The sequence below is a fragment of the Pleurodeles waltl genome, chromosome 2_1 (assembly GCF_031143425.1).
Source record: "Pleurodeles waltl isolate 20211129_DDA chromosome 2_1, aPleWal1.hap1.20221129, whole genome shotgun sequence".
Taxonomy (NCBI): domain Eukaryota; kingdom Metazoa; phylum Chordata; class Amphibia; order Caudata; family Salamandridae; genus Pleurodeles; species Pleurodeles waltl.
In genome coordinates this window covers 719,357,775-719,385,464 of record NC_090438.1, presented here as the reverse complement: position 1 = coordinate 719,385,464, position 27,690 = coordinate 719,357,775, and positions in this window count along the sequence as shown.

The window sequence follows — 27,690 nt, the reverse complement described above, 5'->3', positions numbered from 1 at the left end:
GTCACCTTGTTAGTTTCTTCAGTGTGCAGCTAGGCCCTAGGATCAACCCATAATACCTGCACCAAATGAAGAAAAATGATGCACTCTTTGTAAATGCTATGCTTCCTTGTTAAAAGAGGATTGCAATCCCTCTGGTTATCTTGTATTGTGTTTCCAAGTACCAAAATCTACTAAAGACAAGCGAAGCACAGTAGTTTACTGTACACTCAATAACTTGGTGAAGTGAAAACAATGTGTCTCAGATTTCGGGGTGGAAAATAAAAAGATAACCAAAGAAGACATGTTTAGGTCTCAGACGAGAGCTAGTGTTTGTAGGTCACTTAAATATAGATATCTCACAAGGTTTGGATCTTAGGGACTCAGTCAGGAGCTTAACACACAGCATTGGGACCAACCTCAATGATGAGGGTGAAACACAGCAGTCTGTCTGAGGGAACTGAGTTTATGGAGTCAGGAGACAAAAGGGCATGGGCTGGGTTTAGAAAAGTATTGTCAGCTTTTTTTTTTATTTTAGATAGTGTAGAACAACTGGGTTCAGGCTTCCTCATTCATAAATGGGTATGTTCAATGGATTTAAAAGCAATGAAAGCTTGTACAGATAGGGAGTTTGACTGAAGCCGAGTCACTTATTAGCTCACCTGTAATTATAGACACTGGCTATTAATCTAACCCTCTTGTGGTGTCTTGTGATGGAAAATGGGCTTTATGGTACTCTGGACTCCTTGAGCTTCTTGGTGGATTCACATAAGCAAGTAAACAACAACAGTGTGGCAAGCCAAAAGAACATCCAGAGACCATTCTGGCATCTTCCTGGACAAAAGAAAGCTAGCAGCTGAAGCTTCTGTGTTCAAATAAATGTTGTGCCCTAAATATCAGCATCAGAAATATAGCACCATTGCATTGGAGTTAGTAATACAAAATCTACACTTATTGTGGCAATGTTTTTGTAAACAGTATTTAGGGCACAATAAAAAATATACTCCTCTTAGTTAGAACAATTTCTAGAAACAACAAAACATGATCCATGATCAATTGTTCAATTTTGATTTTCTTTCCTAAGCTGAAACTTAGCTCCTAACTATATATTCAAAACTTGGACCTTGGCACAAGTCTACTGCATATCGACATCTCTACAATATGTAATTTTAAACAACCAGAGGCTTTAGGGAAGTACCTCTCTATGGTAAATTACAGGGGAAATGTTAAACGTTTAATAAACTTGAAAAAATGTTACAAACATTTTTATGGTAATGTTAATTAATTGTATGGATTTATTTTAAATTAAGAGCAAAATAAAAACAATCTACAGTACTATTAACTTGACTTTGAAACAAATATTTAAATAATATAGATATCTCAAATTAAAGTAACATTTCATTTTTAAAGATGTACTAAAAAACGCCACCTAAAATAAAAACACATTTATTTTTGGATGGTAAAGTAGTAGTTATTGAAAGTGATGTATAGATTTTATTAAAAGTAGTTTATTATATTTTCATAAATAATCATTTTACATTATTTTTTAAATGTAAAAAGGTTGTTAAATATGTTCAAATAAATCACAAATGCATGTTTATGTAATTTTTCAACATTAAAATACATTTGTTCAAGTTTTTAAGTTAAATAATTTAATTTAATTTAGTTTAATTTAATATTTCCAACGGGTTTTATTTTGAGTCCCTACCTCAATTATTTTCTGTGGAAGTGTGTTGCAGTATAGGTGGTTGACCGTGTATGGTACTGGACTTGCTTCTCCTCCTTTATGGCAATAACAGCTCAACATTTGAAAATGTGTCCCTGGCTCCTGTTTCGGGAGTGGAGACATATAATTCTACAATTTGAATAACATTACACTTTTGTGAATAGCGCAAAGGTCAAAATTTACTCAAAAGTATAAGCGTAACTTTACTAGAAGTAATTCAACTGTAGATTTGCCACTGTGAATAGTTGGAAAGAGGATGGGTGCACGCGGCTACCGGCACCAATCGCAGGACCAAGATCAGGCAATTTGACACGTATTTACTATGTGATGACTTTCTGATGTAACCTGAGATTAGGCACACAAAACATGCTGGAATACAGAAAATAGGTGAATAACCTAGGTGGGATAATTGAACAACTTGGCATATACAAATCATGTGATCACTTTAGATCTGGGGTTTGAGACAACATAAGAGACATTGAAAAGTTAGAGGTAGAGGAATTATCCTTGCAACCGGGATGCATGAGAATTGAGCAAAAATGGGAACCCATTGAGACTGCAAGCTAAGTGTACTCTACACAATTGATTTGGAGAGATTTTTCTAACCTAGTTTGCCCTGAGGAAGTCCCTTCCAAGGGATGAAATGCATTGGCTGGTTCCAGTGTAAGTGTGTGATGATTTTAAGAAGAAAATAATAAAAGTAGACTTTAAGACCTCGTATATGTAAGTCGGACTTTTGAGCCGTTATTTCCTATGTGGTGCAGCTCTCCACTTCTTACTGATGTTCATTTACATCATTTGGATCATGGGTTAGGTTTGGTAATCTAAGGTCCACTGTTTTTTCTCTAGGGTATATTACATGAAAAAATCATTGTACAGCAAGGATGAGGCTTTCATCCCCTGCTTCTGGGTATATGTTAGACAAATCCCTGAGTGCAACCCTTTTATCATTCTCACTTTGTATTTTTTGTACATCAGTATTTCCACTCTTCTTACAAAATGGAAACCCCCAGTTTCCACTGATGGAGATAAGAGTTGAGGCACTGAAATAATTGTAGTACCAAAAAGCTGTTGAGGCCATGGAAGTAGGCCTTTGATCTGTCTGTCTTGTTTCTTCCACCAAATCCTTCCACTTCTTGGACAGCAAAGCCTAATCTCCAATTAAGTGTAGAGGAGAGGTGGAAGTCAAATCTTGATTCATTTAACACGAGATATCAATGCTGTTGAAACATCTTTTAGCCTGTCTCACTATTATGCAGGTGCCTACTCTTGATCTTAGAGTGTTCTCACCTGCTGTTGTCACCTTGTTAGTTTCTTCAGTGTGCAGCTAGGCCCTAGGATCAACCCATAATACCTGCACCAAATGAAGAAAAATGATGCACTCTTTGTAAATGCTATGCTTCCTTGTTAAAAGAGGATTGCAATCCCTCTGGTTATCTTGTATTGTGTTTCCAAGTACCAAAATCTACTAAAGACAAGCGAAGCACAGTAGTTTACTGTACACTCAATAACTTGGTGAAGTGAAAACAATGTGTCTCAGATTTCGGGGTGGAAAATAAAAAGATAACCAAAGAAGACATGTTTAGGTCTCAGACGAGAGCTAGTGTTTGTAGGTCACTTAAATATAGATATCTCACAAGGTTTGGATCTTAGGGACTCAGTCAGGAGCTTAACACACAGCATTGGGACCAACCTCAATGATGAGGGTGAAACACAGCAGTCTGTCTGAGGGAACTGAGTTTATGGAGTCAGGAGACAAAAGGGCATGGGCTGGGTTTAGAAAAGTATTGTCAGCTTTTTTTTTTATTTTAGATAGTGTAGAACAACTGGGTTCAGGCTTCCTCATTCATAAATGGGTATGTTCAATGGATTTAAAAGCAATGAAAGCTTGTACAGATAGGGAGTTTGACTGAAGCCGAGTCACTTATTAGCTCACCTGTAATTATAGACACTGGCTATTAATCTAACCCTCTTGTGGTGTCTTGTGATGGAAAATGGGCTATATGGTACTCTGGACTCCTTGAGCTTCTTGGTGGATTCACATAAGCAAGTAAACAACAACAGTGTGGCAAGCCAAAAGAACATCCAGAGACCATTCTGGCATCTTCCTGGACAAAAGAAAGCTAGCAGCTGAAGCTTCTGTGTTCAAATAAATGTTGTGCCCTAAATATCAGCATCAGAAATATAGCACCATTGCATTGGAGTTAGTAATACAAAATCTACACTTATTGTGGCAATGTTTTTGTAAACAGTATTTAGGGCACAATAAAAAATATACTCCTCTTAGTTAGAACAATTTCTAGAAACAACAAAACATGATCCATGATCAATTGTTCAATTTTGATTTTCTTTCCTAAGCTGAAACTTAGCTCCTAACTATATATTCAAAACTTGGACCTTGGCACAAGTCTACTGCATATCGACATCTCTACAATATGTAATTTTAAACAACCAGAGGCTTTAGGGAAGTACCTCTCTATGGTAAATTACAGGGGAAATGTTAAACGTTTAATAAACTTGAAAAAATGTTACAAACATTTTTATGGTAATGTTAATTAATTGTATGGATTTATTTTAAATTAAGAGCAAAATAAAAACAATCTACAGTACTATTAACTTGACTTTGAAACAAATATTTAAATAATATAGATATCTCAAATTAAAGTAACATTTCATTTTTAAAGATGTACTAAAAAACGCCACCTAAAATAAAAACACATTTATTTTTGGATGGTAAAGTAGTAGTTATTGAAAGTGATGTATAGATTTTATTAAAAGTAGTTTATTATATTTTTATAAATAATCATTTTACATTATTTTTTAAATGTAAAAAGGTTGTTAAATATGTTCAAATAAATCACAAATGCATGTTTATGTAATTTTTCAACATTAAAATACATTTGTTCAAGTTTTTAAGTTAAATAATTTAATTTAATTTAGTTTAATTTAACATTTCCAACGGGTTTTATTTTGAGTCCCTACCTCAATTATTTTCTGTGGAAGTGTGTTGCAGTATAGGTGGTTGACCGTGTATGGTACTGGACTTGCTTCTCCTCCTTTATGGCAATAACAGCTCTACATTTGAAAATGTGTCCCTGGCTCCTGTTTCGGGAGTGGAGACATATAATTCTACAATTTGAATAACATTACACTTTTGTGAATAGCGCAAAGGTCAAAATTTACTCAAAAGTATAAGCGTAACTTTACTAGAAGTAATTCAACTGTAGATTTGCCACTGTGAATAGTTGGAAAGAGGATGGGTGCACGCGGCTACCGGCACCAATCGCAGGACCAAGATCAGGCAATTTGACACGTATTTACTATGTGATGACTTTCTGATGTATCCTGAGATTAGGCACACAAAACATGCTGGAATACAGAAAATAGGTGAATAACCTAGGTGGGATAATTGAACAACTTGGCATATACAAATCATGTGATCACTTTAGATCTGGGGTTTGAGACAACATAAGAGACATTGAAAAGTTAGAGGTTAGAGGAATTATCCTTGCAACCGGGATGCATGAGAATTGAGCAAAAATGGGAACCCATTGAGACTGCAAGCTAAGTGTACTCTACACAATTGATTTGGAGAGATTTTTCTAACCTAGTTTGCCCTGAGGAAGTCCCTTCCAAGGGATGAAATGCATTGGCTGGTTCCAGTGTAAGTGTGTGATGATTTTAAGAAGAAAATAATAAAAGTAGACTTTAAGACCTCGTATATGTAAGTCGGACTTTTGAGCCGTTATTTCCTATGTGGTGCAGCTCTCCACTTCTTACTGATGTTCATTTACATCATTTGGATCATGGGTTAGGTTTGGTAATCTAAGGTCCACTGTTTTTTCTCTAGGGTATATTACATGAAAAAATCATTGTACAGCAAGGATGAGGCTTTCATCCCCTGCTTCTGGGTATATGTTAGACAAATCCCTGAGTGCAACCCTTTTATCATTCTCACTTTGTATTTTTTGTACATCAGTATTTCCACTCTTCTTACAAAATGGAAACCCCCAGTTTCCACTGATGGAGATAAGAGTTGAGGCACTGAAATAATTGTAGTACCAAAAAGCTGTTGAGGCCATGGAAGTAGGCCTTTGATCTGTCTGTCTTGTTTCTTCCACCAAATCCTTCCACTTCTTGGACAGCAAAGCCTAATCTCCAATTAAGTGTAGAGGAGAGGTGGAAGTCAAATCTTGATTCATTTAACACGAGATATAAATGCTGTTGAAACATCTTTTAGCCTGTCTCACTATTATGCAGGTGCCTACTCTTGATCTTAGAGTGTTCTCACCTGCTGTTGTCACCTTGTTAGTTTCTTCAGTGTGCAGCTAGGCCCTAGGATCAACCCATAATACCTGCACCAAATGAAGAAAAATGATGCACTGGCAGTTTTGACGTGTTATTTGAGTTTATGCAACTGGCTGAATAGTCATACTTAAACAGCTGAATCAGGCAATGAGTCATTGGTGTTTTACATGCATGCGTTCCAGTCTTCGAATGAGTCCGCAGCTAAAAGTTATTGTGTCTGTAAACATTATCACATCCGGTGTGCAGAAGGTTTCAGGCCTCGAATCCGAAACTTATCAGGCTGTAGCTTTCACACAGCATGTAGGCACGTCCAGGGCCCTGCACAAACGGACATCAATTGAATGACAATGGCGATCAAAGCCCAGTAGCTACTTCATATTGAAACTCCCTGCCTCACTTTAGAGAGAAAAAACACACAGGATGCAAAGAATGCCAGCGCCTCATTTTCAACTTTCGAAAGTGAATGGTTTTTTTTTTAATCAGGTAATTGACATTCGCCTCAGAAGTAATGTAGTCTTGAAAATCGACTAGTCTCTTGCCAGTTGTAGGAAGGTACTCCCTGCAGCCCCTTGCTTTGTCAGCGTACCTTTAAAATATATTCTGCATAACGAAATGCCAGTCTGATTAATTAGAGGGGAATTTGAAATAAGTTGCACCAAATAATTCCAACTTTTATGACAATTGTATTTTTAACTGTTAAATCCATATTTCTTTGATCTGTGAATTTTCTACCTTACAATTCGCCATGCGCGAAGAAAGGTCACGAGCCAATCTGTAACAAGAGTGACTTCACTTGACTGAGATACTACAGAGAGACCTGTTTTTTTAATAAACGATCCTAAAGAAAGCGCGCAAATTAAAGTCACAAACTGGCAATTTTGCTGTACCGATAGCATACACAGAACGTTGGGTCGTATATATTGCTCACATCAAGGTGATTTACTAAATTAATATAGCCAATGCAGCTGAGTATTGTCTGGTTTACAAATCAATATTTATTTCTGAGTTGTGGAGTGCAATAATGGTGTAAAACAATATTTTCTAAAACAGTTCTCAGTTCCAATCATTTTGATTGATTGATTAATTTATTTCCACCATAAATAACACCAGTAAACCTAGGCCCTAACTGCGGCCAGATAGACACGAACATGAATCAGACGGACACTGGAGGAACAAAGAGCAGAGGCCACGACAGATTAAAAGAAAGCTCGTGCCAGAAAATGGATACCATCAGATATATATTGTATGTCGTTGCGTGAAGAAGGTAGTAAGTAAAACAGGTCTGGATTGAAGATTGAGAATAATGCAGCAAACGAAGAAATCATACTAACATTAGAGACTGACGTGCGCATAAGACGTGGGTGTATGAGTACATGTTGAGAGTGTGCAGAGTGCGTCAGTGAGTAATATTTTACACAAGTGTGCTTAGTACCTAGAACAAGATGTACGAATGCGTTTACTGGTTTCAAAAGCTTGAATTCGTTAAATTGCAGAGTTTGCGACTTGTAAATATGTTTTCAAAGTACTAAACCTGTTTGATGATTCGCTTGCAGGTTACCAAAGGGCTAAATGGGTTTATGAAACCATACAGAAGCAACATTTAGAAGGGGCATGGTTATGGCGGTCCTTTCCAGATGTGTTAATGTTTTGCAGCCGAAATCCAGTTCTTTAAGGAAAATTGAGCTCCATCAAAAACAAATTGCTTTAGGTATTTTTATTTTTATTTTCTATTTATCACGTGTTCGGTCAATAAAAACCATTACACGGAGAGAAGAGAAAAAAAAGGAAACCAAGGAATCATAAAATACAGTAATAAAATCGGTTTAAGTTAAAATGTTTAGCTGAACTACGGGGTACTACAAAGTTGCTTGCAGGCTGGCTGTACGCCTTGTCTTGCGTGTTCAGGGGCATATTTATACTCCGTTTGCGCCGAATTAGCGTTGTTTTTTTCGACGCAAATTCGGCGCAAAACCAACGCCATATTTATACTTTGGCGTTAGACGCGTCTAGCGCCAAAGTATGAGGAAAGAGCGTCATTTTTTTGCGTGAACGCCTTCCTTGCGTTAATGAGATCCAAGGTAGGCGTTCCCGTTCAAAAAAATGACTGCGACACAAATGCGTCGTATTTATACTCCCGGGCAAAAATCACGCCCGGGAGTAGGCAGGGCAAAAAAACCCGCATTTGTGCCTCTTTTTAACGCCTGGGTCAGGGCAGGCGTTAAGGGACCTGTGGGCTCAAAATGAGCCCACAGCTGCCCTCCCATGCCCCCAGGGACCCCCCCTGCCACCCTTGCCCACCCCAGGAGGACACCCAAGGATGGAGGGACCCATCCCAGGGACATTCAGGTAAGTTCAGGTAAGTATAATTATTTATTTTTTTTATATTTTTTTTTGGCATAGGGGGGCCTGATTTGTGCCCCCCTAAATGCTACAATGCCCAATGACCATGCCCAGGGGACATAAGTCCCCTGGGCATGGCCATTGGGCAAGGGGGCATGACTCCTGTCTTTACTAAGACAGGAGTCATGTAAATGGCGTCTGGGCGTCGTTAAAAATGGCGCAAATCGGGTGGAGGCGATTTTTAAGCGTCAACCTGACTTGCACCATTTTTAAGACGCCCTAGCGCCATTTTCCCCAACGCCGGCGCTGCCTGGTGTACGTGGTTTTTTTCCACGCACACCAGGCAGCGCCGGTCTGCTAGCGCCGGCTAACGCCATTCAATAAATACGGCGCCCGCATGGCGCTTCAGAATGGCGTTAGCCGGCGCTAAACTTTTTGACGCTAAACTGCGTTAGCGCAGTTTAGCGTCAAAAAGTATAAATACGGGCCTCAGTCTCTTGAAGAAGGCACCCTAATTTACCCAAGAATTTAGCCAGTCTGCAGCTGAGGTGCACTCCGTCCCCTTCAAAGCCTGCCAATATCGCCGGTCTGCACCGGCGCAGCCCCATTTGAGGCCAAACTGGTCGTAAGCACCTATTACAATCTATCTGTTGTAGTGCTTTTGCATAGGCATATCTGATGGATCAGCGTTTCCAGAACCAGCCCACATAGTCAACAGGTGTCCGTTATGTTGACTCTCGTCCACCTAGAGAGGTGGGCATATGTTGGAAGGCAGCCCAATCGGTATTTCATAAAGGCTGCTTTAATCCATGGATTAACTGCTACTCCCAGATAGAGTTGTGGGGTTAGAGAGCCGTATGATGACAGAACCAGCAAGGCATGGCTTTGTTTCGATAAAGCCTCTTTATCCTGAAGATGTGAGAGAGACTTGACGCTTACTTTCGTTGCATGTTTGACAAGCTGGTGTTAGCTGAGTTGGAGTAGGTGATCTACCAGGCCCAATGTTGTCAAGGAGGACTTGAGGTAGAGACGGAAAGCAGAGGTTGGGTCCGAAGTCATTTCCACCCAAATAAAAGAGCTTAGGGAGCCTTCTCTTGCTACCTTAAGTTTATGGCTTAGATTGAGAAATGCCCCTTTCCTTGCTAGAGACTGCCTAACCAGCCCAAATTCTAGGCGAACTTGAGTCGGTGAAACATGATTTGGTAATCTGAACAACCTCTTGAAAAGCTTGCTGATCATTTTGTCCAAGTGCTCATCACCACGGCCTCTTAGAACTACACTGCCACATGTGATTATTGGTATTAATTTGGCTTGGATGACCTTTTATAGTGGCAGATAGGTTGAAGAACCAGTTTCTTTTTTGACACTGTTGAACGCGAATGCAAGCGAGTTGGATTTCCGACTAAGGGACTCAAGGTGGGGTTTGAAGGAGCCATTGCTGTCAAGAAGGACCCCTATGTATCTATATTTGGGCACTGTTTCAACTTTATTGTTACCCAAATACCACTGATATCGCAGCTGCCCAGTCGTCTTAAAGTGCATGATTTTTTATTTTTTCAATTTAATGAGGAGAACATTTTTTCCAGAGAATTCAGCTGATGCGTTATGTAGCCTCTGCAGGCCTATTCTAGTGTGACTTAAAAGGATGAGATCATTGGTAAAGGCAATCACAGATGTGGTGGTCTGCTCATGTCAACAGACCACCATCCCCATAATGTAAACGAAATGTAGTGGTTTGCAATTTGCAATGACCTCGGTAATATGCATGAGGTAGGTCAGATTCCGACCCACTCTGATTTGAATTTTTAAGAAATGACCCAGTAGTACCTAGGTCAGTTCTTGAAAATGTTTACTGGTTCTAAACTGCGACCAGTGTTTTGTGACTAGTATATAGTACAATATGGTCCCTTCTTTGGAATTTTGAGTGTAACCTGCATTTTCTAGGTTTTGAATACTAACAGCACAACTCCAAGGCCATGTTCTGAGGCTCATGCAATTGATAGATCAACTGAGTTATAAAATGTGCATATGCTTCTAAGGCATGGCATTTATATTTAGGACTATAGTTACATGTTTGAGTGCATGAAATGACAATATAGAATGCAGTAAGGGGCAAATGAAAATAGTAACGTAAGTCTAGCGGTTGTTGCTGGTATGGTATCATGTGTTCCTCTCCCTTGGGTAGTGAAGATAGTGAACCAAAACCCACTGTACTGCAGCTTGATCAAGATCAGATACCACAGCACACTAGAATAGAAGTCAAAAAGAGAAAACATGGCAGTCCATAATGTAAATTCCGCAGACATTAGTTCCAAAGTCAGAGATTTATTTGGCCTAACAAAGTCTTGTTAGAATCCAGTAAATGTAACATCAAATTAACAGCCAGCTGAAACATGTTTCATCACAGAACATGATTTTGCAAGGCTAAAGTATAGATGCTAAACTCCAGGTTTGAGTATGTAAATGGAGGTACTTCATTAGAATAAACCTAAGTGGATCCAGATGAAAAGACTTGTGAATGTTTGCAGGTTATGGAGTCCACAGTAGAAGGACTGGAAGTAGTGATCTAACTAAAGAAACAGGAAGTTAAGTTCTGTGTCTGGAAAATGTACTCTGTATGTTTAAGTGATACATGAAAGCATTGCATGCAAAGTGAGGTGTATGCAGGTCTTGAGCCTTGGTAAGTTTGGACCTTTGCAATGTAAAAGTATCCGCGCATGTTGGTCAGAGATCTTCCACTTAATTGATGCAATCCTTCAAATTACTCCAACCAGGAATGTCATGTGTTTGCTGACTGCTTCTGGTGTTATATATCAGTCTGGCAGTCAGATGCAGTACAGCTTTTAGAGGGTGGTGCTTCTGCTGGGACAGTTGTGAGAAGTGATTTCACATCTTCTTGATGTAATCTGACTCATGGTTTTAAAGCTTGTGTGAAGTCATTGCTCAGAATATAGTATTTGGGCAATGTGAGCATGTATAGCTGATAGTAGGCTGATTTTGTTAAACCCCTAATCTGTTCTTTCATGGTAAATTATTGTCAAGAAAGATCATGAGAAATTGGGCATCTGTGACTAACTTTGAATGAGGCCCTGTTAGACCTGACATGCCTTAGGGTGGTCACCCCTAACTTTTTGCCTGCCTCCCTCCACTTTTTGGACTCTGTTTGTGCTGGCTTTTAGACTCTGCACACTTTACCACTGCTAACCAGTGCTAAAGTGCATATGCTCTCTCCCTTTAAACATGGTAACTTTGGATCATACCCAATTGGACTATTTAATGTACTTATAAGTCCCTAGTAATGTGCACTGTATGTGCCTAGGGCCTGTAGATTAAATGCTACTAGTGGGCCTGCAGCACTGGCTGTGCCACCCACTCAAGTATCCCCTTTACCTTGTCACAGGCCTGCCATGGCAAGGCCTGTGTGTGCAGTTTCACTGCCACTTCGACTTGGCATTTAAAAGTACTTGCCAAGCCTAAAGCTCCCCTTTTTCTACACATAAGTCACCTCTTATGTGTGCCCTAGGTAACCCCTAGAGCAGGGTGCTGTGTCGGTAAAAGGCAGGACATGTACCTGTGTAATTTACATGTCCTGGTAGTGTAAAACTCCTAAATTTGTTTTTATACTACTGTGAGGCCTGCTCCCTTCATAGGCTAACATTGGGGCTGCCCTCATACATTGTTAAAGTGGCAGCTGCTGATCTGAAGTGAGTAGGAAGGTCATATTTAGTATGGCCAGAATGGTAATACAAAATCCTGCTGACTGGCGAAGTTGGATTTAATATTACTATTTTAGAAATGCCACTTTTAGAAAGTGAGCATTTCTCTGCACTTAAATCTTTCTCTACCTTACAATCCCCGTCTGGCTAGGTTTAGTTGACAGCTCCTTGTGCATTCACTCAGACACACCCCAAACACAGGGTATTCAGCCTCACTTGCAAACATCTGCATTTTGAATGGGTCTTCCTGGGCTGGGAGGGTGGAGGGCCTGCTCTGACACAAAGGACTGCCACACCCCCTACTGGGACCCTGGCAGACAGGATTGAACTGAAAAGGGACCTGGTGCACTTCTTAGCCACTCTTTGAAGTCTCCCCCACTTCAAAGGCACATTTGGGTATAAAACAGGGCCTCTGCCCTACCACCTCAGACACTTGCTGGAGAAGAAACCTGAACCAGAACCTGCATCCTGCCAAGAAATACTGCCTATCTGCTCAAAGGACTCACCTGTCTGCTTTCTACAAAGGACTGCTGCCTTGCTGTTGGCCTGCTGCCTTGCTGAACTCTTGTCTGGCTGAAAAAGTGCTCTCCAGGGGCTTGGATAGAGCTTGCCTCCTGTTCCCTGAAGTCTCAGGACCAAAAAGACTCCTCTTTTTCATTTGGACTCCTCGTGCGCCGAAAAATTAGACGCACAACTTGTTCCGCAGTGAGAAAATCGTCGCACGCCGACGCTGCTCGATGCGATGTCTACGGTGCGACCGGAACTTCGACGCACAGCATCGCATGGACAGAGAGGAAATCGATGCGACGCCTGCCGTGAGAAAGAAAATTCCACGCACAGCCTCCCGGAACGACGCGCAGCCGGACAACAAGCCGAGGAATCCACGCACAGACCCTGGGACATCTGGTAATCCAGCGAACCATAGAAGGAGTCGGCCCACGTGCCGGAAAACGACGCACGTCTTCCCCGAGTGAAAAATAACGACGCAAGTTCATGTGTGAAGGGGAAAAACCGACGCACACACCATTTTTCTTCCCACAGAACGACGCACATCTCCCCGCGTGAAAAATAACGACGTAAGTCCGAGTGTGAAGGGGCGAAACCAACGCAAACACTATTTTTCCATGCATCTCCTCCTCTGCGGCCCTCTGTGGAGATTTTCCACTCCAAACCAGGTACTTTGTGCTTGAAAGAGACTTTGTTTGCTTTTTAAAGACTTAAGACACTTTCTATCCCTTTTCAATTATATTTCTACAAATTCTTATTGCATCTTTTATTGTGTTGATCTACAATTATCCAGATAAATATTCTATATTTTTCTAAACACTGTGTGGTGTATTTTTGCGGGGCTATATGGTGTTATTGTATGATTTATTGCACAAATACTTTACACATTGTCTTCTAAGTTAAGCCTGACTGCTCGTGCCAAGCTACCAGAGGGTGGGCACAGGATAATTTGGATTGTGTGTGACTTACCCTGACTAGAGTGAGGGTTCTTGCTTGGACAGAGGGTAACCTGACTGCCAACCAAAAACCCAATTTCTAACAGGCCCCCTTTAGCAGCTTTTCAAACCATCATGATAAAGTTGCATTTTATTTGCATATGCGGTTATGAAGAGGAATGAGGCCAGAGTGGAATTTAAATTCAGTTTTCTCTTTGTCATCCAATTTTGTACGGGGCATGGCCAAAAATGTGCATCTGAATCAGTCTCTTTTATTCATATATATATATTTGTGGATCATCGATATTCCAAAGCTCTCTCAATGGCTATAGGTAAAGGTTGAACTGGACAGAAGGCAGTAAGAAGCCCTGTGGTACTCTTAAGGTGATGAATAAATGGAAAGATAAGGTGTCATTCATGTTAATCATTTGAAAGAAGTAATGTTCTGGAAAGAATGGCACACAGAAGCATATTATAGAAGTACTATGTTTCTGTTCATTGAAAAAAATAACTTAGTATGAAGTATTGTGTTATGTTGTAGGGTATTAGAGTGATGCCTCATACACCGGTGAGGGTTAGTTTTCTCAAGTTCACACATGAACAAGAAAAGAATAAAGGAGTCAGTGTGTACGCACTGTTCAAATTGTGTGTGGGGTGTGAGCAGGGAGAGAAAGATATAAATACTAAAAACACCCTCATCTCCCATAAATTTGCCAAAAAAGCAGTGATAAAACTTGGATTTCTATAATCTTGGGCACATATCTGTAGGCAGGTTGACAAACCATATAAGGGGGACTCTTGATGATTACTTGATGGCTGCCATTTACATTCACGTGCAGTACTTTAACCAAGTATTTGGTGACATATTTAGAGCGTATGGCTAGGAGAGGAGGATTTTAAGCTCATATCAGTGTAAAATGACATTCAACACAAGACAAAGAAAAGAAAGAAAGTATATAAAAAATTAGAGTATGCAGTGCATTGTGGATGCAATGAAGGACACCAAAATGGAGCCTGTGTGACTGGCATTGCAGTTTTGGGAAGTGAATACTCAATGTATAAATTGCAAACACCATGTTGACTCTGAATGCTGAAACATTGAAAACACTGTTTCAGCCTTCATGAGGACAGAAGCTCAAAACTAAGGTGCTTTATGGCTGCAAGTGTTGTACTGATGTTGTGGGTATGAAAAACCATAAAACGTTCCTAAGGCGCAGCAAAATAAAAGAAAGACTTGAGGTTTCCATGATTCCGACAACATAATATGAATCCTGGCTGTGAGCACGCGATCGCTGCTTAAAATTAAACTTCTTTAAACAGTGCTAAGTGGGTGCACAATTTACTCTATACCACACTTCATGTTTGAGTACTTCAACATGCAATGGAGTTAAATCATGGGTGAGTAGGAAATCAAAAGAGTGTCCTGTGTGCCACAAGAAACTCAAACAAGACATTTTCTGTTGAAGGGGGATTGCACAAACACTCTGATTTGGAGCCTGTTGGACCAGGTCCTTTCTACATGGTCATCACCAAACTTTTTGCCTTTATCTTCCTTATTTTCTGACCTTTTTTTGTTGGCTTTAGAGCTCTGGGCACTTTACCACTGCTAACCAGTGCTAAAGTGAAATTGCTCTCTGCTTAAAATATGGTAACATTGGCTTATTCACAATTGTCATATTTAATTAACATATATGTCCTTAGTAAAGTGCACTACCTGTGCCCATGACCTGTAAATTAAATGCTACAAGTGGGCCTGCAGCACTGATTGTGCCTCCCACTTAAGCAACCTTTCAACATATCTCAGGCCTGCCATTGCAGGGCCTGTGAGTGCAGTTTTAAACTGCCATGTCAACCTGGCAATTTTACCCTCTTGTCAGGCCCAAGCCTTCCTTTTAATAAATGTAAGTCATTCCCAGGGTAGGCTCTAGCCAGCTTAAGAGCAGGGTATAATGTATTTAAAAAGTAAAACATTTCCATTTAAGCTTTACATGTCCTCGAAGTAAAAACTATTACATTTGTTTTTCACTACTTCAAAGCATATCTCTCCCATAGGATAAAATTAGGGATTACTGTATTACATTTTATTACTGTAATTTCCAGTTGAACAGAGGTGGGACTCCCAAGTTTTGTCTAGAATCAAAATTTAAAATCACAACTTATGGTGAAGTCGGATTTAAAATTGTAATTCTGAAAACGCCACTTTTATAAAGTTCTCATTTTCTTACTTTAACCATCTAGTGCCATCTGCCTGTCTCTGAATAAACATATGGGTGGGTGACAGCTGGGCTTTTGTGCATTCCCTCCAGAAAGTCACACACAAAGGGAGCTTAGGTGTTACTGATAGGCCATCCACAGCCTGATGGCCCATACTGACAAGATAGAAGGGAGGAGCTGATACACCTGAATAGGCTGTTTCCTGATCCCACTCAAAGGCCTGCATACCCCTCTGTTGTGGGTCTGGACCAAGGGCAAGAAGGGCAGGGACTCTGTGCATTTCAAAGACCTTTCTTTGAAATCTCCTCTACTTTAAAGATACCACTGGATATAAGAATTGGACCTCAGAAACTACCAACTCAGTACACTTCTGAACCTGTACATACTCTGCCAGGAAGAAGGATTGCTGGGCTGCTGAAAGGACTGCCACTGTACTGGATGCCTGCTCTGCTGACCTGCTGCCTGTTGCTCTCCTTGACTTGTAGTGAGAAGGACTGGACCTGAATCTCTCCAACCCAGAACCAAAGTGACTCCAATGGCTTGCTGGCTTGCCTTCTGTTCTTCTGAAGTCTCAGGGACATCAAAGACGCCTGCAACAGCACCTGGACGTAACTTGCTGCAAATCTTGCTCTGCCAAGTAGTGCCAATTGAGTCCTGGGCCCTTGGAAGTGGGTATAAAGTGCTGCAACTGCCAGAACCTGCACATCAATGCTGTTGCACTGATCAGAACAGAAGCATCTCCATCGATGCCAGCACATCACCACTGCTGTGAGGATCGGGAGCACTGCATTACCCACTGCGCAATGCTTTGCCTCTATTCTTTATGCATCTCTGTCTTTCTGCAGCTCAGGTCTGACACATCACCTACATCCACGGGATCAACACCAACGCATCACCTCCTGTACTCATTGCATCTTGTTCTCAACATCGACGCAACTCCCAAACAATGTACTTTTTTCAGCGGGTCAAGGCTGGTACCTGTTTTTGAATAGCTTTCCATCGCAGTCGGCCTGACTTTTCAGTTGTGATCCGGTCTAATGCGACCAGATAGCCCCTGTTGGTGTTGTATGCTTTTAAGTACTACAACTGAGTTTATTCTTTAAAGATTAATATCTCAACTTCTACAAATTGGATTTTAGTTGTTTTGTTTTTTTTGTTCATTAAATTAAGATCTAATTTTCTAACTAGGAGTGGCATCTTTTTTGTGGCGTTTTCATTGTTTTGCCACTTGAAGTGTTGCACAAATACATAACACATTGCCTCTCAAGTTAAGCCTGCATGCTATGTGGCAAGCTACCAGAGGGTGATCACAGGTTAATTTATGATTAAGGCTCCCGATTTCCTGCTTTTACAGACTCATACAAATAAATACAGACAGAAACCAGCCTCTTTTTTTGTCTATGTTTATTTGTATAAACAGAAAAATATTGAAAATATCAAGCAGGTTTTACTTCTCATTGGTGGTGTGATACAGAGGTGAAGGGATTTGGGAGGTTTGTACCAGTGGGAGAGAAGATGACATTTAGAAAGTTAAACAGTATTCTTTGATCCAGTAATATCTATCTATGTGTTAAGGTATATTTTGTTAAAATAAAATAGATTGAGAAATATGCCAGTTCAAAATATGCCACAGAAACTCAACTAGTGGTTACAGGCTTCTCAAAACAATTGCTCGGGAGTTGAGTTTTTGCTGCAATAACTTGTTTCTTACCTACATGTAAATGGCTACAAATCCAGTGGATAATACACATGCCACACAAATGTGTTTATTTGTTTGTACAAGGTCAACATTATTTTGATTTTATGTTAAATATCTGGTGTAATATGAATTTAACGCCGGTGGACATAGTGACACTGTATCCTGTGCAACTTGGAGTCCTCAAATATCCCTTTAAAAAATAAACAAGCAGAAACTTTCTCACTTGTGCAAGTATTGCTTCGAAGCACTGGTTGTTAATGTGAAAAACTTCTCTTCAATAGAGCCATCAGCTATTCACAAGGCTACATTGTATTTGTATTTCACTGTCTTTCGAAGACTATGGAGAACTCTAATCTTTTGTAGTATTGGATATGTCGTTGAGACATTGAGAACTGATGCTTTATATGCATAGAAGCCTTTTTCATTCAAAAATTATGTTCCACATCCTCCCTGCCACTAGTGAAAATGTGCACTTGTTTATTTTTGGATGGGCTATTTGAACACTTGGAGGCTCGCTGAGACACAATGCCACAATGTATATGGTGTGATGTGGTGGTAGACATATATGTTCCCTGTAAGGTGAGACGTGTGTTGTTAGAAATTGGAAAGTCTGTTGCATGAAAGCCATCAAGTCTCCATGCTTGTTAATTAAACAAAGTACAAGTACATTTTCTCTTAAATAAATGTTTAAGACTACCAGTCGTAAGTTCTTTCCTCAGAATGAAAACATAAATGCAGAAAATCACTGATAACATGAATAAAAATTTTATATGTATAAATACAGACAGAAATGTTAAAAAATAAGTACCATAAAACCAGGAGCCCTATTTATGCTGTGTATCAGACTTACCCTGATTAGGATTATGGTTCCTGCTTGGGTAGGGTACATACCTCAGCCAACTGGTAACCCAAATTCTAATAGATCATATAGCAAAAATGTTATAAGGATGCTAAAAAGTGCTACGCTGGGAAGAAAGCCTATGTCCTTATCAAACTTTGTGTGAGGTTTCTCACAAAGTATTGTTTCTTATTGCTTTCTGGTTCTCCTCTTTCATTGGGTCTACATGTGTGAGCATGCATGTGTATATGTCTGTGTATGGAGTGAGATGTGAAGTGTACAGTTAGTGTTGGTGTCCATGCACATGGTACACTTTCTGCCATTCATTTTAAAACCCATTTAGCAGTAGGCAGCTTGATGTTGTTCTAAGAGCTAACTGGATCTGTGTTCACTAATTGGGGGAAGTCATACATATTTCTGAATACTACAACTGCACTCAGTTTGTGTTTGGGATATTTCAAGCGCTTTCCAACCAATTTCCTTGAATATGGAGAAATATCTCACTTTCCACTAATTACAATTTATTGGTTCACTGCATATGAAAATATATTATATTAATGAGATCACAAATGCTGATTTGGTTCATGTGAGCATCAACTTAGTGCAGTTTCCAAGCTGAAACAGCTGTAATCATGCTGTTAGATGTACAACTCCCTAACTGAAAACTCATGTGTGATGAAGTTTCTTGTACTCATTTAAGTGCTCTATAGTTGCACCCAAAGCAAAGCTGAAACCAGGTTTAAACTTGTAACAGGGATCATCATTCTTCTTTACTTGGTAGGTATTCCTATGAATACTCATAAATGTACTGCCTGAATGATCCTTCTCTGCTTCTTTCTCTGGACAGATGTTCTTGTGTAAAGCATCGCCATTTTGTTGCACCACAAAAATCTTGAGGTGCAGTAATGTACCTCTGGAATAAAAAACTGAGTATAGCTTGGGGCATATTAAGCTTTTAGAAAAAAGAAAACTATCAAAATGGTGCTCTTATAAACTATGCCAATGTTTTAGTTTTTAGATGCCCATGTTACTGCAAGGCTTGCCTCTTCCATAGGATAACACTGAGTTACCTTGTTACATTTAATAAGTGATAACTTTTGATTGGGAGCAGGTAGGAAAGTCAAGTTTAGCCTCTAAACAATTTTATTATATAGCCCGCTTTAATGGTAAAGTCAAGATTCTGAAAATGCCACTTTTAGAAAGTTGGCATTTTCATGCCCCAGCCATTTGGTGCCTGCAGCATATATTCTGTGTCACATGACTAGGTGTAGCTGGCAGTTGGTCTTTGTGTATTACTCCCAGAAAATGAGACAATGGGGGAGTAGGTGTTGTCAGGATGGACCATTTCTGTCAGGATGAGGAGGAGGAACTGTAATTTACCACACTTGCATATGAAAATGACTTTGCCTCAGCACATTCATGAAGGGTTTCAAACTAGTATTTTGCACCCACAGACAAGGTGGTCCCAGTGCAGGGAGGAATCAAATTACAGGCATCTCTGTAGGTGAAGAATCTGGAAGCCTCCAACTTCAACATGTACATCAGGTAATAACTATTAGACCCTCACACCTAAATCTTCAGATCATTTCTGAACCTGCAGACTTTGCCTGGTAGAAAGACTGCCCAGCTGTGAAGTTTGCCCTGCTGATGTGTTTTCTGACCAAGGATTGCTTTGTTCTCCAAGGCCTGCTGTTGATGCACCAGGATTCTTTTTCTGCTGCAAGCTGCCCTGCTGAATCCATCCTGCTTGTGTGGACCATGGACTCCAAGGAATCTCCAAGGGTCAGTCAGCTCGCCCCCTGTGAAAGCTACAAGGGCATAACAAGCTTCTTCATGCTGATGCAACTGCACACATCTTGATGCAGCTCAAAGCAGGTCCCCATTGACTCTGGCCCAGAGTGACCTAGACATCATCTACACTGATGCATCCCAGCACAGGATCCTGCAAGCCCAGGAGCCTTCTTGATGAGGATGCAGGATCGTGCGTCACAAGCTCCCGTCGACGACTCATCCACTCTACCATTGTGTGATCTCTCGTTGGATCTCTCATCGCAGCTCTTTGTCAATGGCTCCTGGATGTTGACTGGTGCAGCTCGGCACAAAGACTTTGCATCTCAACTCCCAGGCTACAAGGCACTCTTCAGTGGACTAAAGTCAGTCCTGTATCTGAACCACGCTCCTTCGCAGTTCGCCTGAACGTATGACTTGGACTCAGTCTACTTTTATTAGATAACTGTGGTTGTGGCTTTTTGCTTCTTTGTGCAAGAGTTCTACAAAACATTTAAAATTGCATAGCTCTTGTTCTGCTAAAGGATATTTGTTGTTTTGGTGCCAAATCATTCACTAAATTTCACTCTATTGATCTAAATTGCTGTGGGATTTCTCTTGTGTTATGTTTTCAATGTATTACTGTTTGAAGTGCTGTATAAATACTTTATACATTGCCTCTAAGAAAAACCTGACTGCTTTGTGCCATGCAACTGGCGGGTTAACCACAGGTTAATTTGAAGTTTGCTTGTGTTTCACCCTGCCAAGAATTGTGGTTGCTGCTTGATTAGGGTTTCACCCCCTAAACCATTAACACAGACAACAATACTGTGGAAAAAATAGGCATTCCTTTTAGTCTGGGTTGTGCATATGGTGAATGTTTCTAATATTGCGATGATGATACGACAAGCAGAGAGATTGCTGCAGTGAAACTTGGGTGACAACTTGTGTTTGTCTTTTATTTCAATTCTGCTGTCTGCTCCTTTGTTACTGTTCTTCATCACTGAACTGGAGCACAGACCCCTTCCCTCTGAAACTCAATTTCATTGTTTTGTGTGCTAGCTTCGTTTATGCTCACCCATGCCACGCGCCTCTCATTGTGAGTGAGACTAATACATTTTAATGCATTTCCCTGCATTGTCACACTACAATTAACTGTCACACATTTATAGCTCCTCTGCATTGCTCACATTACTTTCCTGTCAGTGCAGCTCGTCCACTGTCAGCGCTAGTCTGACTGATCTGTGTGTGTTGCAGTCCTTGTAAGGCCCAAAAGAGAAGAGGTGCCTATGATTGCCATTCAAATTGCCTTTGGGCCCAGCTTGTTACAATTTACACAATTTGTACTCTGACTCGTTGTTGTGATTGGATCACACAAGGCATGTATTTTTCATGGGCATTAGACTTTTTCCTGCCCAGACAGGATGGTGCCATATTACCCCAGAAATGTGATAATTCCAGTGGTTTACAAGTAGTCCTCTAAGCAGCATGCAACATCACTCAGAGAACAAGCTTTTGAGATGCACCCTGCAGGACCCAGGGTTGGCCAGAGTCCAGCTAAGAACACAGCACCACCAGACCTCAGAAGTTCTAAGTCAGATGACTGAAAGCAGTCATGCAGCGCTGGCTCAATGAAACTTGAGTGGACCCCCTGCAAAGTACATGGAGGGGGACGTCTGACACAGTCAGGAGCACTTGCACGGTGTTGGCCAGTGTGTGGTGTGTGACTGCGTGCTGCCACGGAGGCTGTGGAGGTTAATGTTACACCACTGAGCATTTGCCAAGTTAGTATACCTAACTTCAGAAGGGACTGTGGGCCAGTACAACCCCTTAAAGTAACCCATGTCAGCAACAGACTCTGTTTATATTTAATGCTTAAGTTCATATTGCACTCCTTACCATTTGCTTTTTCCAAGCGTTTTTGATTCCATGCAGCACGTGACTCTCATGTATTGCATACTGTGGAAGGAGTAGCCTCTAGGTGTCTCTATAAGAGCAGGTTGTCTTACGCACTGAGAGAGTAACATTTAAATGTGCCTTGCAACCAAGCCTTATGCCAGGCCAAGTACCAAACATCAGCTGTAACCACTGCATCCTGTGTCATGATTATTTTTTCGAGTTCCATTTTAAAACTATGATATTGCCCACAGTGGTGTAACAAACCTGGAGGGGGCCCTCCTGCATAGAACATGGAGAGGACCCCCCCTCTGGACTCACTCAGGCCAGGTGCTGTGATGAGGGTGCCCACTGGAGCTTGGGTGCTTTAGGGCCTTGGTTACACCATTGATTGCACACTGTGTAACCTTTATGCCCAAAGTTCGATAATCCCATATTTTTGTGAGGCTCTTTTACAAGATGGAGTTTGACTGTTCTTTAAGTACCTGAATATTATTCAGTACCAAGATGTGCAGGTCAACATCTCCTTTACAAATTCATCCTAATTGGCTTCACAGCCTGCATTGAGGGGCTACTTCGTATGTTGTATGCTACTAGTGATTTGAAGTACAACCTGCCATCTGATGTTACTATTTTTATGGAAACAGCAGTCATATGAGAATTGTGGCTCACCTGAGTGATGGTGATGCTGTCAGCTGGTATCCTATTTGCAGTGAGGCCTCTAAAGCTGAGACTACCTGCATCTGCATCTACACTGTCGTTTTAAAATGCATGTTACACACAAAAGCTTTTTCAAACCACTGGGGACTGGAGCTCCTACTTGTGGGAAGGTGGTGGGGACGCAAAAGGCTCTTGGTAGGTCTCCCGAGCCTGACTGCCACCACCTAGAATGCAGAAAATGAATTTACCCTAAAAGGCCTACGCTTGGTTGCAAACAGACAGTATTTCGTGGGTAACACAGTAGACCATACTTTTTAGCCAACTTTGCCAAGCTGAAATTGGACCCATTGTTCTACTACTAAATGAAACCAGCAGTCCCATAATGCGATAGTGCTATTGGCTAAAAGGTAAGTTCTGGTTACGTTTTTCATGGCATTTGACCTTCCCGCAACTATAAATGTCCCAGAACTCACTAAGTCCAGACTACGTTGGCCTTGCAATGATAAGAAATTAAGTTATTTAATCTACTGATCAGATGTGACACGCAAACATTTTAAACATGAAAACTCCTAGGGCCTGATTTAGATCTTGTAGGAGAGGAATACTCCATCATAAACATTACGGGTATCTTGTCCACTGAATTATGGTCACATATCCTGTGGAGATTGTAATGTGGTGGATGGGATATTCATCATGTTTGTGATGGAGTGTTCTATCCACCGAGATCTAAATCAGGTGACAGTGGGCCACCCATCTGCCCTATTTAGATCTATGGCCGGTCAGCCACCGCCCGCATTGACAAAGTATACTCCGTCAAGCTAGATGCATCCTCAGCTAATGCAGTGGAGTCCAATGTTGACCAGTAGCGCTCCGACACCATCTTGAAGGCCGGATCCCGCTGAGCACAGTCATGCTGGCGGTGTATCAGCAGCAGTCCCATGATGGCAATAGTCTTATGAGGAACCCATTCAGTATAGTACTATGGCTAATGATTGGATGCTAGAGCCCACACCTGCTGTATATTGGACAATTGTGAACACCTGCAAAACACACTCCATTTCAGACCATGATCCTGTCACAGTGTCTTTTCCTCGGGATCTGCACGTCTCTGAACAAAAGGCCCACCTTCCGGCGTCACCAACTCAGAAAACTATTACAGCACAGAGTTATGATGAAGCCAGTCAGGGGAAGGGAATTAGGGTAGGGAACAGCAGGGAGAGAGATCTGAAAAGTAAAAGTTAGAACAAATATGCATTTATTCATTCATAGAAATGTAACTCATCAATAGACTCTTGACTAAATGCGTCTCCGAGATATTAGATGGAGACCTCTTTTGAAATGAGGGCAAAGCCCCTTCTTTGATGCTTGGAACAAGAGTAAACTACAACCTCAGAATCAAGAGATGGCAAGAACTTTGAACTCTGATTATACACAGAATATCAATCCTGTAACATCTATGTATTCACAACATAAACCTTTGATCATGACTTAGAAAATCTCAAAGAATTAAATATGCTTTTCACATCTTAAGCTTTTCAAAGAACAATGAAAACTATGATTTGCTTATCTCCAGAAATACTTTCACATTCACAACAATAAATGTCAAAAAGATTTACTCATTGACCTTGAAGCTCTTTATTTAATTATACCAGGAAGTGCTTTTACTCAAGTAGCCTTAATCACTTAGATTGTTGTGCCAAGAACCTTTTTACTCCTGTCGAAATAAAGCGCTTTGATTGTCATGCCAAGAGCGCCTTAAACCTAAGAACTGAAGTGCCTGAATTGCTATGTCAAGAGCGCTTTACATCTGTGAACTGAAACACCTTGAATTGTTGTGCCAAGAGCGCTTTACATCTGTGAACTGAAGCACTTTGAATTGTTGTGCCAAGAGCGCTTTACATCTGTGAAAAGGAGCGCCTGAGTTGTCATGCCAAGAGCGCTTTACATCTGTGAACTGAAGCTCTTTGAATTGTTGTGCAAAAAGCGCTTTACATCTGTGAACGGAAACGCTTTGAATTGCTGTTCACAAAGCGCTTTACATCTGTAAATGGAAACGCTTTGAATTGCTATGCACAAAAGATCACTTTACATCTGTGAATGGAAACACTTTGAATTGCTATGCACAAAAGTGCTTTGGGCCATATTTATACTTTTTGACGCAAAACTGCGCTATCACAGTTTTGCGCCAAAAAGATTAGCGCCGGCTAACGCCATTCTGAAGCGCCATGCGGGCGCCGTATTTATTGAATGGCGTTAGCTGGCGCTAGCAGACCGGCGCTGCCTGGTGTCCGTGGAAAAAAACCACGTACACCAGGCAGCGCCGGCGTTGGGGAAAATGGCGTTAGGGTGTCTTAAAATGGGGCAAGTCAGGTAGAGGCAAAAAAATCGCCTCCACCCGATTTGCGCCATTTTTAACGACGCCCAGACGCCATTTACATGACTCCTGTCTTAGTAAAGACAGGAGTCATGCCCCCTTGCCCAATGGCCATGCCCAGGGGACTTATGTCCCTTGGGCATGGTCATTGGGCATTGTGGCATGTAGGGGGGCACAAATCAGGCCCCCCTATGCCAAAAAAAAAAAATATTATACTTACCTGAACTTACCTGAATGTCCCTGGGATGGGTCCCTCCATCCTTGGGTGTCCTCCTAGGGTGGGCAAGGGTGGCAGGGGGGGTCCCTGGGGGCATGGGAGGGCAGCTGTGGGCTCATTTTGAGCCCACAGGTCCCTTAACGCCTGCCCTGACCCAGGCGTTAAAAAGAGGCGCAAATGCGGGGTTTTTTGCCCCGCCCACTCCCGGGCGTGATTTTTGCCCGGGAGTATAAATACGACGCATTTGCGTTGCAGTCATTTTTTTAGACGGGAACGCCTACCTTGCATCTCATTAACGCAAGGAAGGCGTTCACGCAAAAAAATGACGCTCATTCCTCATACTTTGGCGCTAGACGCGTCTAACGCCAAAGTATAAATATGGCGTTAGTTTTGCGCCGAATTTGCGTCGAAAAAAACGACGCAAATTCGGCGCAAACGGAGTATAAATATGCCCCTTTATATCTGTGAACGGTAACGCTTTGAATTGCTGTGCACCAAAAGCACTTTACATCTGTGAATGGAAATGCTTTGAATTGCTGTGCACAAAAGCGCCTTGCATCTGTGAACGGAAACACTTCGGGCCATATTTATACTTTTTGACGCAAAACTGCGCTAACGTAGTTTTGCGTCAAAAAAATTAGCGCCGGCTTACGCCATTCTGAAGCACCATGCGGGCGCCGTATTTAATCAATGACGTTAGCCGGCGTTAGCCGCCGGCGCTGCCTGGTGTGCGTGGAAAAAAACGACGTACACCAGGCAGCGCCGGCGTAGGGGGATATGGGGCTTGGGCGTCAAGAAATGGGGCAAGTCAGGTTGAGGCAATTTTTTCGCCTCAACCCGATTTGTGCCATTTTTTTTCACTCCCAACCCCCATAGAAATGACTCCTGTCTTAGCAAAGACAGGAGTCATGCCCCCTTGCCCAATGGCCATGCCCAGAGGACTTCTGTCCCCTGGGCATGGTCATCGGGCATAGTGGCATGTAGGGGGGCACAAATCAGGCCCCCCTATGCCACAGAAAAAAAAAAAAAAAAAAACACTTACCTGAACTTACCTTAATGTCCCTGGGATGGGTCCCTCCAGCCTTGGGTGTCCTCCTGGGGTGGGCAAGGGTGACAGGGGGGGTCCCTGGGGGCATGGGAGGGCACCTCTGGGCTCCTTCAGAGCCCACAGGTCCCTTAACGCCTGCCTTTTGCAGGCGCTAAAAAACAGCGCAAAAGCGGCCGTACGTCATTTTTTTTGACCCGCCCACTCCTGGGCGTGAATTTTGCCCGGGAGTATAAATCCGACGCACATGCCTCGGAGTCGATTTTTTTGACGTGAATGCCTACCTTGCATATCATTAACGCAAAGTAGGTGTCCACGCTAAAAAATGACGCAAACTCCATGGACTTTGGCGCTAGAAGTATAAATATGGAGTTAGTTTTGCGTAAAAATTGCGTAAAAAAAAACGACGCAATTCCGGCGCAAACGGAGTATAAATATGCCCCTTCGCTCGTTATGCTAAGGGGCGATTTACCTTTTGGAAGTGATGACTTCCTCCAAACTTGGATTCAGCAAGGCCTTACCACTATGAGTATGACCTACTTGTTTTTAAATGCACCATGGAAACAAGGATACTTTGGTTAGAGGACACTCTGCCATTCAGGAACTCTGTTCTTCTCCAGAGAAACCCCCACAAGGTCTGGCTGCATCGAAGTCTTCAAAATAGTGAGCAGCGTGCTTGGGTGTGGCTGGGCTCTATAGGCTCTTCATAGAATAGCACTGATAAGTGCATCTTGTCCACCAATGACCTGAACCTGCAGCTCTATGAGCTTTGCCACAGGGCAGACGATGCTGATGGTCACCTTTGGAACAAGAGAGGATGACAAGTGGTGCGCATAAAGCGCCGCAGAGTTGCGCAGCAGAGTTCCAGGTGAGACCTGGACCGCGCCTGGCCTCATTCCTGACAGATCCTTTGCCACTACACTGCAGAACACCATTTGGATGCAGGAATTTCCACACAAGAGTCAGGGATTTTCTGTGTTTCTCTACCTCTTTGTTTTTTGTTACTACTACTTTTTTTGATTATCCTTCATTTTTTCGCACTTGTTATTTTTCACAATTATTCACTATAGCAGGGAGGGGAAAGCCATGTTTCACAGAGGGAGACTTGCCTGTCATGGGAGACAAAATTATTCGAGTAGAGCCTTCATTTTTGGGAGCAGAAGTACAAAAAAACAACCATATCTCAGAAGAGGCAAATGTGGACCAGAATAGTGGACAGAGTCAATGCTGTAGTTAACAATCTGCACACACAGAAGGAAATTAAGGAAAAATCAAACGACCTGTGGATGAGTGTGTGTCCCCTGGCCTCCAAGTGTCACATGGAGGCCCATAGGACTGATGGTGAATATCCCAGCCCCCCTCTTACAACTCTTTCCCTGGGAGAAGAAGGTCTTGCAGATCCTGCATCCTGAAGGCTTGACTGGAATCCCTGGCCGAGTGAAGACTGGTAAGTTGCACTTGGCAATGTCTCA